Source organism: Semicossyphus pulcher, unplaced genomic scaffold, assembly GCF_022749685.1.
Source record: "Semicossyphus pulcher isolate SPU_LCO1_2020_fin unplaced genomic scaffold, fSemPul1.0.p SCAF_1, whole genome shotgun sequence".
NCBI lineage: Eukaryota > Metazoa > Chordata > Actinopteri > Labriformes > Labridae > Semicossyphus > Semicossyphus pulcher.
In genome coordinates, this window is record NW_027211603.1 from 34,348,136 (window position 1) to 34,359,638 (window position 11,503).

Below are 11,503 nucleotides of genomic sequence, written 5' to 3' on the forward strand. Positions count from 1 at the left end.
AGAGTTTCCTGACATGAATTTGAGGTTAACATGTTTTACCACCTTGGAGGAGGGGCTTGTAGAGTAAAATATGTCACTTCCTGTTTCCAGTAGCGGGCGCTAGGCCTGATGGGAAATGTTTTCCTGTAATAGTGTTGGGGCTGGGACTCTTGTCATACATGTGAAATATGAAGAGGATAGAAGACTGTATGTGAGAGTTACAGTGATTTTTGCCCAAAAAACATCAGACTTTGACCCCCAGCCAAGGCCACGCCCATTCTCAAAAACTCAAGCTTTTGATAACTTTTAATCTCCAATGTGTTGTCAATAAACTGAGCGACTTTGAAAAGTCTGGGAGGAAGTCCCTAGGAGGAGTTCGTTGAAGTATGACCCCTGTAAATCGCCAAAAATACGTCTTATTTTGAAATTCAAAGCAACATGGCTGACTTCCTGTTGGGTTTGAGGTATGGGTGCAAGAGGCTTTTTAGTGCGTCTTGGGCTGTTCAATATGCTTACCAAATTTCATACACCTAGGTGAAAGTAACCTCTATGGGGAGGCGTTTTTGAAAATTTCTAGGGGGCGCTATGGAGCCATTTTGCAACAGTCATCTGCGAAACCCACAAAATATCAAATTTTTCACCAGACCTGATGCACAGTCCAAATTTGATGAGTTTTGGGGCATGTTAAAGCCGCCAAATATGCGATTAATTTGGCACCAGAAACAAACAAACAAACAAACAAACAAACAAACAAACAAAGAATAATAATTCCTTCAATTTGAAGAGGTCCTCGCACCGCCTTCGGTGCTTGGCCCCTAATAATAATAATAATTCCTTCAATTTCAAGAGGTACTCGCACCGCCTTCGGTGCTCGGGCCCTAATAATTAAAGCCGCAAGCGGCGATGAACGGGCCCTCGCACCCGTGGCCACGTTGGGGCGTGTCGCAGAAGCAGGGCGTGCTGCACCCACAGCATGTGCTGCAGCCAGGGACTGTGCACCAGTAGGTTGTGATATCAGCATCACCCAAATTCCTATGGAGATCTGTTCAGGCCGAGACTAAGATCATGCATGTGAAATTTGAAGCTGATATAACATTGTATGTGAGAGTTAGTACTGGCTCTTGCCAGTAGGTGGTGCTATGAGTATGAGCGAAAAATGATTATGTAGACCTGTGCAGGCCGAGACTGTTATCATGCATGTAAAATTAGGAGCTGATCGGACAATCTATGTGAGAGTTAGTACTGGCTCTGCCCAGTAGGTGGCGCTATGACTATGAGGGAAAGAATAATATGTAGATGTGTTCAGGGCAGTACCCTCATGAAACCTGTGAAATTTGGAGGAGATTGGACAATGTATATGAGAGTTTATTCAGGCTCTGCCCAGTAGGTGGCGCTATGACTATGAGCGAAAGATTAATATGTAGACCTGTTCAGGCCGAGACTATAATCATGCATGTAAATTTTGAAGCTGATATAACATTGTATGTGAGAGGTAGTACGGGCTCTGCCCAGTAGTTTGCGCTATGACTTTGAGTGAAAAATGTATCTGTAGATGTGTTCAGGGCAGTACCCTCATCAAACCTGTGAAATTTGGTGGAGATTGGACAATGTATATGAGAGTTGATACAGGCTGTCACCAGTGGGTGGCGCTATAGGATTGGTAAGGAAAGGAGTGTGTAGATCTGTTCAGGGCGGGACTCTGATCAAGCATGTGAAATTTGGTGCAGACAGGATGAAGTACGGACGAGTTATCGCAGCCTAAATGTTACGGCGAGGCATCATGGCGAAGGTTATATTCGTGGCGCCGCCAGGGTCACGCCCTCTGTTGTAACCTCACCAAGTTTTCTCACAGACCTTAATCAAGATCTTAAGAGTTTCCTGACATGAATTTGAGGTTAATATGTTTTACCACCTTGGAGGAGGGGCTTGTAGAGTAAAACATGTCACTTCCTGTTTCCAGTAGCGGGCGCTAGGCCTGATGGGAAATATTTTCCTGTAATTATGTTGGGGCTGGGATTCTTGTCATACATGTGAAATATGAAGAGGATAGAAGACTGTATGTGAGAGTAACAGTGATTTTCATGTTTTGGCATTTTGCCCAAAAAACATCAGACTTTGACCCCCAGCCAAGGCCACGCCCATTCTCAAAAACTCAAGCTTTTGATAACTTTTAATCTTCAATGTGTTGTCAATAAACTGAGCGACTTTGAAAAGTCTGGGAGGAAGTCCCTAGGAGGAGTTCGTTAAAGTATGACCCCTGGAAATCGCCAAAAACACGTCTTATTTTGAAATTCAAAGCAAAATGGCTGACTTCCTGTTTGGTTTGAGGTATGGGTGCAAGAGGCTTTTTAGTGCGTCTTGGGCTGTTCAATATGCTTACCAAATTTCATACACCTAGGTGAAAGTAACCTCTATGGGGAGGCATTTTTGAAAATTTCTAGGGGGCGCTATGGAGCCATTTTGCAATAGGTCATCTGCGAAACCCACAAAATATCAAATTTTTCACCAGACCTGATGCACAGTCCAAATTTGATGAGTTTTGGGGCATGTTAAAGCCGCCAAATATGCGATTCATTTGGCACCAGAAACAAAGAAAGAATAATAATAATTCCTTCAATTTCAAGAGGTACTCACACCGCTTCGGTGCTCGGGCCCTAATCAAAGCCGCAAGCGGCGATGAACGGGCCCTCGCACCCGTGGCCACGTTGGGGCGTGTCGCGGCCGCGGGGCGTGCTGCAGACACAGGGTGCACCTCAGAAGTGGGGTGTGCATGAAGCACAGGATGTGCTGTAGCCACAGGCTGTCCACCAGTAGGAGCTTGGTCAGCATCACCCAAAATTCCTATGGAGATCTGTTCAGGCCGAGACTATAATCATGCATGTGAAATTTGAAGCTGATATAACATTGTATGTGACAGGTAGTACTGGCTCTTGCCAGTAGGTGGCGCTATGAGTATGAGCGAAAAATGATTATGTAGACCTGTGCAGGCCCAGACTGTTATCATGCATGTAAAATTAGGAGCTGATCGGACAATCTATGTGAGAGTTAGTACTGGCTCTGCCCAGTAGGTGGCGCTATGACTATGAGCGAAAGATTAATATGTAGATGTGTTCAGGGCTGTACCCTCATCAAACCTGTGAAATTTGGAGGAGATTGGACAATGTATATGAGAGTTTATTCAGGCTCTGCCCAGTAGGTGGCGCTATGACTATAAGTGAAAAATGTATATATAGATCTGTCGAGGCCGGGACTGTCATCATGCATGTGAAATTAGGAGCTGATCGGACAATGTATGTGAGAGGTAGTAGTGGCTCTTACCAATAGGTGGCGCTATGACTATGAGAGAAAAATGAATATGAAGATGTGTTCAGGGCAGTACCCTCATGAAACCTGTGAAATTAGGAGCTGATCGGACAATGTATGTGAGAGTTAGTACTGGCTCTGCCCAGTAGGTGGCGCTATGACTTTGAGTGAAAAATGTATCTGTAGATGTGTTCAGGGCAGTACCCTCATCAAACCTGTGAAATTTGGTGGAGATTGGACAATGTATATGAGAGTTGATACAGGCTGTCACCAGTGGGTGGCGCTATAGGATTGGTAAGGAAAGGAGTGTGTAGATCTGTTCAGGGCGGGACTCTGATCAAGCATGTGAAATTTGGTGCAGACAGGATGAAGGACAGGCGAGTTATCGCAGCCTAAATGTCATGGCGAGGCATCATGGCGAAGGTTATATTCGCCGCGCCGCCAGGGTCACGCCCTCTGTTGTAACCTCACCAAGTTTTGTCACAGACCTTAATCAAGGTCTTAAGAGTTTCCTGACATGAATTTGAGGTTAACATGTTTTACCACCTTGGAGGAGGGGCTTGTAGAGTAAAATATGTCACTTCCTGTTTCCAGTAGCGGGCGCTAGGCCTGATGGGAAATATTTTCCTGTAATTGTGTTGGGGCTGGGATTCTTGTCATACATGTGAAATATGAAGAGGATAGAAGACTGTATGTGAGAGTTACAGTGATTTTACATTTTTTGGCATTTTGCCCAAAAAACATCAGACTTTGACCCCCCGCCAAGGCCACGCCCATTCTCAAAAACTCAAGCTTTTGATAACTTTTAATCTTCAATGTGTTGTCAATACACTGACCGACTTTGAAAAGTCTGGGAGGAAGTCCCTAGGAGGAGTTCGTTAAAGTATGACCCCTGGAAATCGCCAAAAACTCGTCTTATTTTGAAATTCAAAGCAAAATGGCTGACTTCCTGTTTGATTTGAGGTATGGGTGCAAGAGGATTTTTAGTGCGTCTTGGGCTGTTCAATATGCTTACCAAATTTCATACACCTAGGTGAAAGTAACCTCTATGGGGAGGCGTTTTTGAAAATTTCTAGGGGGCGCTATGGAGCCATTTTGCAACAGTCATCTGCGAAACCCACAAAATATCAAATTTTTCACCAGACCTGATGCACAGTCCAAATTTGATGAGTTTTGGGGCATGTTAAAGCCGCCAAATATGCGATTCATTTGGCACCAGAAACAAAGAAAGAATAATAATAAAGCCGCAAGCGGCAATGAACGGGCCCTCGCACCCGTGGCCACGTTGGGGCGTGTCGCGGTCACGGGGTACGAGCCAGCCTTGGGGCGTGCTGCAGCAGCAGAGTGTGAATGAGCCACAGCATGTGCTGCAGCCAGGGGCTGTGCACCAGTAGGTGGTGCTATCAGCATCACCCAAAATCCTATGGAGATCTGTTCAGGGCAGTACCCTCATGACACCTGTGAAATTTGGAGGAGATTGGACAATGTATATGAGAGTTGATACAGGCTCTGCCCAGTAGGTGGCGCTATGAGTATGAGTGAAAAATGTATATATAGATCTGTCCAGGCCGGGACTATAATCATGCATGTGAAACTAGGAGCTGATCGGACAATCTATTTGAGAGTTAGTACTGGCTCTGCCCAGTAGGTGGCGCTAAGAGTATGAGCGAAAAAGTAATATGCCTATGTGTTCAGGGCAGTACGCTCATGAAACCTGTGAAATTTGGAGGAGATTGGACGATGTATATGAGAGTTGATACAGGCTCTGCCCAGTAGGTGGCGCTATGACTATGAGTGAAAAATGTATATGTAGATGTGTTCATGGCAGTACCCTCATCAAACCTTTGAAATTTGGTGGAGATTGGACAATGTATATGACAGTTTATACAGGCTCTGCCCAGTAGGTGGCGCTATGACTATGAGTGAGAAATGTATATGTAGATGTGTTCAGGGCAGTACCCTCATGAAACCTGTGAAATTTGGAGGAGATTGGACAATGTATATGAGAGTTTATTCAGGCTCTGCCCAGTAGGTGGCGCTATGACTATGAGCGAAAGATTAATATGTAGACCTGTTCAGGCCGAGACTATAATCATGCATGTAAATTTTGAAGCTGATATAACATTGTATGTGAGAGGTAGTACTGGCTCTGCCCAGTAGGTGGCGCTATGACTTTGAGTGAAAAATGTATCTGTAGATGTGTTCAGGGCAGTACCCTCATCAAACCTGTGAAATTTGGTGGAGATTGGACAATGTATATGAGAGTTGATACAGGCTGTCACCAGTGGGTGGCGCTATAGGATTGGTAAGGAAAGGAGTGTGTAGATCTGTTCAGGGCGGGACTCTGATCAAGCATGTGAAATTTGGTGCAGACACGATGAAGTTCAGGCGAGTTATCGCAGCCTAAATGTCATGGCGAGGCATCATGGCGAAGGTTATATTCGTGGCGCCGCCAGGGTCACGCCCTCTGTTGTAACCTCACCAAGTTTTGTCACAGACCTTAATCAAGATCTTAAGAGTTTCCTGACATGAATTTGAGGTTAATATGTTTTACCACCTTGGAGGAGGGGCTTGTAGAGTAAAACATGTCACTTCCTGTTTCCAGTAGCGGGCGCTAGGCCTGATGGGAAATATTTTCATGTAATTGTGTTGGGGCTGGGACTCTTGTCATACATGTGAAATATGAAGAGGATAGAAGACTGTATGTGAGAGTAACAGTGATTTTCATGTTTTGGCATTTTGCCCAAAATACATCAGACTTTGACCCCCAGCCAAGGCCACGCCCATTCTCAAAAACTCAAGCTTTTGATAACTTTTAATCTTCAATGTGTTGTCAATAAACTCAGCGACTTTGAAAAGTCTGGGAGGAAGTCCCTAGGAGGAGTTCGTTAAAGTATGACCCCTGTAAATCGCCAAAAACACGTCTTATTTTGAAATTCAAAGCAAAATGGCTGACTTCCTGTTGGGTTTGAGGTATGGGTGCAAGAGGCTTTTTAGTGCGTCTTGGGCTGTTCAATATGCTTACCAAATTTCATACACCTAGGTGAAAGTAACCTCTATGGGGAGGCATTTTTGAAAATTTCTAGGGGGCGCTATGGAGCCATTTTGCAACAGTCATCTGCGAAACCCACAAAATATCAAATTTTTCACCAGACCTGATGCACAGTCCAAATTTGATGAGTTTTGGGGCATGTTAAAGCCGCCAAATATGCGATTCATTTGGCACCAGAAACAAAGAAAGAATAATAATAATTCCTTCAATTTCAAGAGGTACTCGCACCGCTTCGGTGCTCGGGCCCTAATTAAAGCCGCAAGCGGCGATGAACGGGCCCTCGCACTCGTGGCCACGTTGGGGCTTGTCGCGGCCGCGGGGTGTGCTGCAGACACGGGGTGCACCTCAGAAGCGGGGTGTGCATGAAGCACATGATGTGCTGTAGCCACAGGCTTTCCACCAGTAGGGGCTTCTGTCAGCATCACCCAAATTCATATGTAGACCTTTGCAGGCCGAGACCATTATCATGCATGTGAAATAAGGAGCTGATCAGACAATCTATGTCAGAGTCAGTACTGGCTCTGCCCAGTAGGTGGCGCTATGACTATGAGCGAAAGATTAATATGTAGACCTGTTCAGGGCGGTACCCTCATGAAACCTGTTAAATTTGGAGCTAATCGGACAATGTATGTGACAGTTATTACTGGCTCTGCCCAGTAGGTGGCGCTATGACTTTGAGTGAAAAATGTATCTGTAGATGTGTTCAGGGCAGTACCCTCATCAAACCTGTGAAATTTGGTGGAGATTGGACAATGTATATGACAGTTTATACAGACTCTGCCCAGTAGGTGGCGCTATGACTATGAGTGAGAAATGTATATGTAGATGTGTTCAGGGCGGTACCCTCATCAAACTTGTGAAATTTGGTGGAGATTGGACAATGTATATGAGAGTTGATACAGGCTGTCACCAGTGGGTGGCGCTATAGGATTGGTAAGGAAAGGAGTGTGTAGATCTGTTCAGGGCGGGACTCTGATCAAGCATGTGAAATTTGGTGCAGACAGGATGAAGTACAGGCGAGTTATCGCAGCCTAAATGTCATGGCGAGGCATCATGGCGAAGGTTATATTCGTGGCGCCGCCAGGGTCACGCCCTCTGTTGTAACCTCACCAAGTTTTGTCACAGACCTTAATCAAGGTCTTAAGAGTTTCCTGACATGAATTTGAGGTAAACATGTTTTACCACCTTGGAGGAGGGGCTTGTAGAGTAAAATATGTCACTTCCTGTTTCCAGTAGCGGGCGCTAGGCCTGATGGGAAATATTTTCATGTAATTGTGTTCAGGCTGGGACTCTTGTCATACACGTGAAATATGAAAAAGTCAGAAGACTATATATGAGAGTTACAGTGATTTTACATTTTTGGCATTTTGCCAAACAAACATCAGACTTTGACCCCCCGCCAAGGCCACGCCCATTCTCAAAAACTCAAGCTTTTGATAACTTTTCATCTCCAATGTCTTGTCAATACACTGACCGACTTTGAAAAGTCTGGGAGGAAGTCCCTAGGAGGAGTTCGTTAAAGTATGACCACTGGAAATCCACAAAAACACGCTTTATTTTGAAATTCAAAGCAAAATGGCTGACTTCCTGTTGGGTTATGGGCATATGTATATGAGACTTTTTTGTAGGTATGGACATGATACATATGCCTACCAAATTTCAGGCCCGTAGGTGAAACCTCCTTTAGGGGCTGAATTTTCCTAAAATTCTAGGGGGCGCTATAGAGCCATTTTGCCATTGCCATGTGGGAAACCCACAAAATATCAAATTTTTCGCCAGACCTGATGCACATTCCAAATTTGATGAGTTTTGGGGCATGTTTAAGCCGCCAAATTTGCGATTCATTGCGGATTAAAATAAGAAGAAGAAGAAGAAGAAGAAGAATAAGAAGAATTCTTTGCATTCCAATAGGTCCTCGCCACTGCGTGCAGTGCTCGGGCCCTAATAATTAAAGCCGCAAGCGGCGATGAACGGGCCCTCGCACCCGTGGCCACGTTGGGGCTTGTCGCGGCCGCGGGGTGTGCTGCAGACACGGGGTGCACCTCAGAAGCGGGGTGTGCATGAAGCACAGGATGTGCTGTAGCCACAGGCTGTCCACCAGTAGGGGCTGCTGTCAGCATCACCCAAATTCCTATGGAGATCTGTTCAGGCCGAGACTATAATCGTGCATGTGAAATTTGAAGCTGATATAACATTGTATGTGAGAGGTAGTACTGGCTCTTACCAGTAGGTGGCGCTAAGAGTATGAGCGAAAAAAAATTCATATGTAGACCTGTGCAGGCCGAGACTGTTATCATGCATGTGAAATAAGGAGCTGATCAGACAATCTATGTCAGAGTTAGTACTGGCTCTTACCAGTAGGTGGCGCTATGACTATGAGCGAGAAATGATTATGTAGAACTGTTCAGTCCGACACTGTAATCACACAAAGGAAATTTCAAGCTGATTGAACAATGTATATGACAGTTTATACAGGCTCTGCCCAGTAGGTGGCACTATGACTATGAGTGAGAAATGTATATGTAGATGTGTTCAGGGCGGTACCCTCATGAAACCTGTTAAATTTGGTGGAGATTGGACAATGTATATGAGAGTTGATACAGGCTGTCACCAGTGGGTGGCGCTATAGGATTGGTAAGGAAAGGAGTGTGTAGATCTGTTCAGGGCGCGACTCTGATCAAGCATGTGAAATTTGGTGCAGACAGGATGAAGTACGGACGAGTTATCGCAGCCTAAATGTTATGGCGAGGCATCATGGCGAAGGTTATATTCGTGGCGCCGCCAGGGTCACGCCCTCTGTTGTAACCTCACCAAGTTTTCTCACAGACCTTAATCAAGGTCTTAAGAGTTTCCTGACATGAATTTGAGGTTAACATGTTTTACCACCTTGGAGGAGGGGCTTGTAGAGTAAAACATGTCACTTCCTGTTTCCAGTAGCGGGCGCTAGGCCTGATGGGAAATATTGTCCTGTAATTGTGTTGGGGCTGGGACTCTTGTCATACATGTGAAATATGAAGAGGATAGAAGACTGTATGTGAGAGTAACAGTGATTTTCATATTTTGGCATTTTGCCCAAAAAACATCAGACTTTGACCCCCAGCCAAGGCCACGCCCATTCTCAAAAACTCAAGCTTTTGATAACTTCAATCTTCAATGTGTTGTCAATAAACTCAGCGACTTTGAAAAGTCTGGGAGGAAGTCCCTAGGAGGAGTTCGTTAAAGTATGACCCCTGGAAATCGCCAAAAACACGTCTTATTTTGAAATTCAAAGCAAAATGGCTGACTTCCTGTTTGGTTTGAGGTATGGGTGCAAGAGGCTTTTTAGTGCGTCTTGGGCTGTTCAATATGCTTACCAAATTTCATACACCTAGGTGAAAGTAACCTCTATGGGGAGGCGTTTTTGAAAATTTCTAGGGGGCGCTATGGAGCCATTTTGCAACAGTCATCTGCGAAACCCACAAAATATCAAATTTTTCACCAGACCTGATGCACAGTCCAAATTTGATGAGTTTTGGGGCATGTTAAAGCCGCCAAATATGCGATTCATTTGGCACCAGAAACAAACAAACAAAGAAAGAATAATAATAATTAAAGCCGCAAGCGGCGATGAACGGGCCCTCGCACCCGTGGCCACGTTGGGGCGTGTCGCAGAAGCAGGGCGTGCTGCACCCACAGCATGTGCTGCAGCCAGGGACTGTGCACCAGTAGGTTGTGATATCAGCATCACCCAAATTCCTATGGAGATCTGTTCAGGCCGAGACTAAGATCATGCATGTGAAATTTGAAGCTGATATAACATTGTATGTGAGAGTTAGTACTGGCTCTTGCCAGTAGGTGGTGCTATGAGTATGAGCGAAAAATGATTATGTAGACCTATGCAGGCCGAGACTGTTATCATGCATGTAAAATTAGGAGCTGATCGGACAATCTATGTGAGAGTTAGTACTGGCTCTGCCCAGTAGGTGGCGCTATGACTATGAGGGAAAGAATAATATGTAGATGTGTTCAGGGCAGTACCCTCATGAAACCTGTGAAATTTGGAGGAGATTGGACAATGTATATGAGAGTTTATTCAGGCTCTGCCTAGTAGGTGGCGCTATGACTATGAGCGAAAGATTAATATGTAGACCTGTTCAGGCCGAGACTATAATCATGCATGTAAATTTTGAAGCTGATATAACATTGTATGTGAGAGGTAGTACTGGCTCTGCCCAGTAGTTTGCGCTATGACTTTGAGTGAAAAATGTATCTGTAGATGTGTTCAGGGCAGTACCCTCATCAAACCTGTGAAATTTGGTGGAGATTGGACAATGTATATGAGAGTTGATACAGGCTGTCACCAGTGGGTGGCGCTATAGGATTGGTAAGGAAAGGAGTGTGTAGATCTGTTCAGGGCGGGACTCTGATCAAGCATGTGAAATTTGGTGCAGACAGGATGAAGTACGGACGAGTTATCGCAGCCTAAATGTTACGGCGAGGCATCATGGCGAAGGTTATATTCGTGGCGCCGCCAGGGTCACGCCCTCTGTTGTAACCTCACCAAGTTTTCTCACAGACCTTAATCAAGATCTTAAGAGTTTCCTGACATGAATTTGAGGTTAATATGTTTTACCACCTTGGAGGAGGGGCTTGTAGAGTAAAACATGTCACTTCCTGTTTCCAGTAGCGGGCGCTAGGCCTGATGGGAAATATTTTCCTGTAATTGTGTTGGGGCTGGGATTCTTTTCATACATGTGAAATATGAAGAGGATAGAAGACTGTATGTGAGAGTAACAGTGATTTTCATGTTTTGGCATTTTGCCCAAAAAACATCAGACTTTGACCCCCAGCCAAGGCCACGCCCATTCTCAAAAACTCAAGCTTTTGATAACTTTTAATCTTCAATGTGTTGTCAATAAACTGAGCGACTTTGAAAAGTCTGGGAGGAAGTCCCTAGGAGGAGTTCGTTAAAGTATGACCCCTGGAAATCGCCAAAAACACGTCTTATTTTGAAATTCAAAGCAAAATGGCTGACTTCCTGTTTGGTTTGAGGTATGGGTGCAAGAGGCTTTTTAGTGCGTCTTGGGCTGTTCAATATGCTTACCAAATTTCATACACCTAGGTGAAAGTAACCTCTATGGGGAGGCATTTTTGAAAATTTCTAGGGGGCGCTATGGAGCCATTTTGCAA